Source organism: Triturus cristatus, chromosome 4_2 (genome assembly GCF_964204655.1).
Source record: "Triturus cristatus chromosome 4_2, aTriCri1.1, whole genome shotgun sequence".
In the NCBI taxonomy this organism is placed as follows: domain Eukaryota; kingdom Metazoa; phylum Chordata; class Amphibia; order Caudata; family Salamandridae; genus Triturus; species Triturus cristatus.
Window position 1 is genome coordinate 417,530,849 of NC_140586.1, and position 7,363 is coordinate 417,538,211.

Here is a 7,363-nt window from a genome sequence, read left to right on the forward strand (position 1 = left end):
TAGGCCTATTACGGATGAACAGTGGACGGCCAGCTGTAAGGTTACTGCTACGGTGTCACTGAACAGTCGTCACAAACTCCTTCACTATAAATTCCTACAACGTTGGTACATGACCCCAGACAGACTCCATTCCATTGACCCTGCACGACCACACCTCTGCTGGAAGTGCTCGGCACCGCATGCAGACTTCGCACACTTGTCCTGGACTTGTCCAGGGCTGCAATCATTCTGGACACAAGTTTACAAGGTCTTAGAAGACATGTTAGAGCTTACACTTGTTCCCGCTCCAGAGGTTGCGTTGTTGGGCTATACAGCAAATTTCCCTAAGAACGTTCGTAGGTTGGCCGCTATGGGTCTACTTCTGGCCAAACGTGAAATCGCCAGGCGCTGGGGGGATAGTCGGGCTCCTACGGTCAAATCGTGGCTCACTGCCATGGCGTTCTGCAGCACGAATAGCGAACTCTACTCCAGTCTCCTTCCCGCGGCGGCGCGTCCTAGGGACATCTGGGGCCCTTACAAAACATACATTGCGGGCCTCCCCGGTTCCCCCTCGTCACCCACACATTCCGGTATAGTTCCAACGGGAGTGGGGTAGGCGACTCGATATGGGCATCGGAGGAGTGGGGACGTCGAGGAATGAATGGGATGATATGTTCCATGGGGCGTTTGTTGTGGGGGGGTAGATGGCATGGACTTCACAGGGGTAGCGGGGTATGCATGGAGGGATGGGGTGGCTATGGGCCCTGGGTGTGGATTGTTGATGTCAATTTCATCTGTTGCAATTTAGACAAGTATTGATGGGGGATTGATCAAGTGGGTTCTGATGTCGGATGCCATCCATAAGTTACATATCTTGTCAGGGAGCTGGAAGTGTTATGATGTACCTCCATACTTTATCATTGGTGAACGCACAGCTATCATTTGTGTATCGTTTGATTTTGCAAATCTAAATAAAGCTTTAAAAAAATAAAAAAAAAAAAAAAAAATAACAAACTAGCCTCAGCACACTAAAACAAAGTAACAATTTATTTTAAAAAAATGCAGCCTCCTGTGTGAAATTGACTCAAAACACAGTAACACTTTCACAGAGAACCTTAAAAGCAATTTGAACTAAAGAAATCAAAACGTCAGTTTTAGTTTTTCAGTTTTTTTAGAATGTGTTTATTGAATTTCATGCATATAAAGAGATAGCTGCTACCATCGGCACAGCAGGCAGGAGTCTGCCGCAACATGCAGCGCATACCAAAGACATATGTCAGACTATAGCATCCACTGCACCTTTGCGTCCGCCACAAAATAGTCAACAATAAGCACTATTATTTCAACCAAGACAACCGAGCAAAGAAAAGGTAACAAGCTCATGACACTGCACTTAGGAGGTAAGAAGTCAAGCCTTAGAAGAGGGCAGAGAGGTATATCAGAGAGGTGCCCATCATTTGCGAAACACACGTAATGTGCATATGCGTGCCTAAGATGGGGTAGGGAGGGGAGGGGTGGGGTTATAGAAGCCCATCTCCGGGTTGATTGGTGGGAGGGGAATCAAAAGTTCAGTTTAACTAATAAATAAATAATTAATACATCTACAGCAAATCACAATACAATGTTGGCAAACAGTGTTTTGTAATGCACGTATCTCCAGCAGCAAGAAAAGTGAAAATATTTATGGCCTACGGCAATGTAGTGATATTGGTACTCCCTAATCTCTCTGTCGCGTTTGACACAGTGTCACATACAGTATTGATTGATCGCCTCTATGACATTTGGGTACATGGCCGTGCCTTAGAGTGGTTGAAGGACTTTCTGGATGGACATGCCCAGGTTTTTTCCATCCCCTCGTTCAATCTAAACCAGTTGTTAACATCTGCAGAGTACCTCTGGGATCTACCCTGAGTACTACGCTTTTTAGCATTTACATGCCCCCCTGGTGAAGGTTGTAGGGCCTTTTCGAACTGAGAGTCTTTCATACGTTGACAATACCAAGCTTGTTCTGTCGGTTGACTAGGAAATAGAGCTCACTAAAGTTAAATCTGGGGATTGCATGCGAGCCATGGCTTTGTGGATGAGACAGTTTTCTCCAACTGATTGGAGCTAAGATCGAGGATATGCTTTTTGGAAAAGTGTTCCAAGCTTGGTTAGAGGATTGGTGGCCTCCAGAATTGGGGGATCGCCTCTGCCCTCTATGGAAACTCATGTTATGGCCACATGCAGTAACTGTTTTGGCCTACTTTGGCTTCTTGAGAAGGTGTTTACATGGCTACTTTTAGATTGTAGGAAGACATTGATAACTGACTCGGGCATTGGTAACTAGCTGTCTGACACATGGCTATGCCTTGAAGATGGGCATGAACTCTTCCTTGATGTCTCAACTTCAGTTGGTACAAAACGTGGTGGCTTGTTTGCTCAACTATTTACCTATAGTTACCAGAATAAGTCTTGTGCTTAATTCTTTGCACTAGCTCCCCGTCTGGAAAAGTTGTCTTTTTAAACTTCTTTGAGTCTCTCATAAGGCCTTGTATGGCACAGGCCTGTTATAGCTCTTGTCCCATATCAGTTTCTATCACCCAGCGAGGGCTCTGAGATCTTCTGATATTGCTTTAGCTGTTTTATGTAGAATTTGAAACACCCGTAATGGGGGCTGTTCCTACTCTTTCCTTGCTCCATACTATTGAAACAAGTTGCCTGTTCTTCACATTCGCTCTTGCAGCGTGTTTCCTCTTTTAAAAAATCTAATTAAAAATGGCTTTTTAACATCACCTCTTTGTGAATGCCAGGATGAGACTTACCTCTGCCTCCTGTTCTAGCTGATACAGCCTGGATACACCGTACAGAGTGAGCTGTTCTGAGCTATACTAAATTCCTATAACATAACATAGCCACTCTATTTATAGGTGGGGATGTTCTTTGTTTATGTTAAGAAATTCCTGCCCAGGATTATGGGAATTGTATTGTTCTTTTAAGTGGTATGCAAAATAAAGCAATGCCATCCAATTATAGCAAGGGTCATAGTAAGAGGAATTGTTAGAAAGAACAAATTCTTGACAAGAGCGTCACAAAGACTCCCTAGTGAAACTCTGATACTAAGATTCCTAGTCCCCTGCTGAGAAGACCATGGGCATGGATCATTTGAAGGAAAAATTGCCAGTCAGTTGTAAGAACATTGCTGATTTGGGAGTGGAGGGTTCCTGCTATGCGGAAGTCTAGAGTCCAAGCCTGTTTAATAAAAGTTGGTGGTAAGTTGGAAAATAGCTTCCGTAGTTCTATGGAACATAGGCTCTCATACACTTATGACACTGGCACAACAGACTCTGATTGCTAGTAATGGAAGTCTGTAGCATTCCATATGGTGATAATCATTCTATTATGCATCATTTATAATCTAGAATCCTGGGCTCTGTGACCCAAATTTATTATGATTTTGTGTCATGTTTATGTCACTTTTGTGGTGCAGCCCAACGCAAAATCATTTGTATGGTTTTGCAAATACACAGTAACTCAACGCAGAGGATAGCACTTGCCGAGTTACTTTGCTTCAGGTAGGCGTTACATGGATGGAGCATGAGGCTTCCAAAACCCAGATTTACAAAGACTAGTAAACCTTGGTTTACATCAAAAAGGTGCACCTACATGACGGGTGTAACGAGGAGATCTATCTTTATTTTCCTTCTTCTTTACATATGTGCTACATTCTGTAACATACATGGAAAGAGGAATATCCATATAAGGATTGTGTTTGTGCAGGAAGGTGTCTTTTTCTACACAAAAATCATTCTGCCTGCAACACAGGAACCCTTGCTGCAAGGGTACCTGTGTTGGCGCTAGGCAGCACACAGTGCACCAGTGCGGAAATGCTCCATATCTTTTTTAAATCTCGAGCTTATGCTCTCTACATTTTATGCAACGCAGCGCAGCAGGTTCCCTTGCTGTGCCACGTTGCGGGAAATATTAGTAAATGTGTCACTACTGTGTTCTATTGGTGTCGGCTTAATCTTTCGTTGCAGCTGCTGTGTAACTTGTTATCTTGAATAAATAATCTTCTACCCTATTCCTACCAACTCCTCGTCATTACAATTTGATAAAAAAGATTAAAAAGAACTATACTTGTGTGAGATGTGAGGCGGCAGCTGGTAGGCAAACCAGTAGAGAAAAGAGTCCGTGTATTATAGTACATCAGCTATGCGCAATAGAAAATAGAAGCCAAATTAAGTTCAGTAACCTAATTTAGTGGATGGCAACAGGAAAAAGAAGCAGATGACAAAGCTTTGTGGAGTTCTCTGAAGACTTTTGCAGCAAGAACTGGTTAAGCACACAACTGCAGATGTCAGAAAACAGAGGAACACACCAGCAAGTGTTGTTTTGGCATTGGTTAGTGAGGTGTCCTATCAACTTCTAAAACAGCAAAAGCAGGTTAAACGGACTCCGTGAAGCGGCCATCTTGACTGGTTGGGGGTTCACAATACACAGATCTAGGGCCGGCTCTAGGGCAGTGCGAACGGTGCCACCACACCGGGCGCTGACTTGGGGTGGGGGCGCCATGTTTATTGATTTAAAAGCTCCAGATGCCATGTTCCTTGTCCGAGCAATTTAAAAGCATCATTAAAAATGTCACGATAGATAACTCCCGTGATTAATGTTGTTCCTGGTGAGAGACCCGAGCTTTGTCTGGGTAAAGTTTTAACTCATCATAGCCAAGAAGGTTAATATGCCTGCTGCAAAGAACTTGTCCCATTCTGCATACGCTATAAATAGGTCAAGGGGCTATCGCTTTTCGTCAGCAAGATCCTTTTGTTGCTTGCAGATTAAAAGTTAAAATCCTAATATAGAGCAGTGAGCTAATAACTGCCATCAATGAGCTCATGCAAACTGCAAGAACTATATTGCAGCTACATGTTTTTTGCCCAGTCTTTTCTTATCCTAGTATTGCAAAAATGCTTCATTTGGGTAGAAATTAACTATTATTATTAAAGAAAACCCCTAACAATGATGTTACATTTAAAATTCTTAATTTGTGCTTTTTCAGACCAAGGACTTTTAAATGATACTGCCTACCGGTATGAATGACATGTGACTCCTACACATTGTAGTCCTCTGTCTTAGGTAACATTTCGTATACACCGATTTACACATGAATGATTGTCTCCGTTCAACGTATGTGTGATGTAAAGTGTTCTGAGACCCTAAACTGGTATGAGGGGTGGTGGAAAACTAAATGAATCTAAGAGACAGTGGTTATGGTGACTTGGGGGGCATTGTCAAATGGTTGTAGTGAGGGAATCCGTGGTGAGGTGGTCATGGGGGGGCGCCAACAAACATTGTTGCACAGGGCGCCACCAGTACTAAAGCTGGCCCTGCACAGATCATTGGGCTACTATTTTGAATTATTCGGATGTAGAGACTGGACAAATGTATTGCACTGATATGCACACCTGACAACCTAATGAAACACACATTGGCAAAGTCAATAGGCAGCGCCTACATAAGGTATTGCCTTTATCAACATTTTTTTGTCATGTTGTATAGCAACATGACTAAAAGTTTTTAAATGAAAGTTCTATGATGCAGCACTGGTTGGGTCATAGCATTTGTTTTTATTTTGGTGGGAGGCAGCCTTCAATTGAGTGTGGTGGTGCTACATAGACAACGGAGGGTGTGGGGGAAAAATGCTATGATGCGGCCAGTCCTATCTACGTTGCAGCTCTTTTTATGTTACGGCAGATAGGAGGGGCAACATGGACAAGGGACGTATGGTGGGTGGCAGGTACAACACAGATAACGGCGGGAGGGCGGGGACAGAAGCAACACAGACAGCCAAAGGAAGGTGGCTGTTAGGGGTAACGGACATTGGGAAGGGAAGGTGGGGTGAGGGGCAACATTGAAAAAGAAGGGAGGTCAGGTGTGAGGGGCAGTGACCAACGCAGCAAGGGTGTGTGGTGGAGGCAACATAGACCACAAGGTGCAACATGGACAATCGAGGATGGGCTGGCCGGAGACAACAATGGAGGGAGGGTGGTTGAGTGCAACACGGACAATGGAGGGAGGGTTGGTGGTAGAAACATGAAAAATGGCAGGAAAGCTTGTGGGGGGGGGCAGCACAGACAACCAAGGCAGGATCGCTAGTGGGGGCAACATAGACAACTGAGGCTTTAACAAAGACAATGGATGGAGGAGGGCTGGGCGAGGCAACACTAACGCATGAGGGCAGCTGATTGCAGGGCAACACAGACAATGAAGGGACAACAGGTGAGGGCATTATGGACAACAAAGGAATGGCAGATGCGGGACACGGATAACAAAGGGATGGCAGATGGGGGACACTCGGACAACGGAGGGGTGAAAGGGTGGTAAGCAACACGGCAGACAGCGGAGGGTCGTCGAGAGGGAAGAACATGGAGTGGATAGAAGTATGAGGGAGACAGCTGAAGGAGACACACTCGTGTAGAGTTCTTAAACACAAAGAAAAATTAGCACTTAAATAAATGAGCAGTGGAAGGACACAAGTAATATGTTCATGTGTCAGGGAGGAAAAAACACATGAAGAGGAAGGCAGCCTACAGCAGCTGACCAATAAAAAGCAAGCAAATGAGTGTGAAAATGAAGCCAACCAATGGGAAGCAATGGGTGGCCTCTAATTCCACTGTTAGAATACAATATGTCTTGCAAGAGACAGCACATGCACTGTGTTAGACGAGGCCTAAAAAGAAAGAAACGTTTTCAGAAGGTGAACACTGGAGTTTGCAATATGCAAGAGTAATACGCACACGTTAATCTGTGAAGTACAGTAACAGGGAACATATCGTTATGATATGCACACCAAAGCTGGATAAAGTGGGTACAAGGAAAGCTGCCTGTGCATAATTAACAGGAGTTAGGTACACAGGGGTAACCCTATAACCCAAGGAACCTGGGCCTCATCAATATATATGAACAATGGTTCCGAAGGGAAAGCAATTACTTACAATTGGAAAAATCAGTTTAAAACAACACACAGCATTAGTTGAACTAGCAAGTAATTAATCATAAACAATAGATAATAATTCAAAAGAACATTAATGATTTATTTTTGATTTTCATATAGATTTCAAATCATTTATCAACTCCTTTGGATATGAGCAAAAAATGAAAAGGCTGTATATACAATAATATTTACAAGGAAACGACGCAGTGACAAAGTGAATAAGGTGACTTGGTGTGATAGTGAAAATGTGAATATTTACAATGTATGTACGTGATTGTCAATAAAATACACAAAAAGTTTTTGCAAGATTTTTGCAAAAAAGTCCTCAGCTGAATTATGGGTAGATAATAAACCTTGTAAGGCACAAGTCCTAATTTTTCTGTATATACAAGGAATTCCAATTGGTACGGG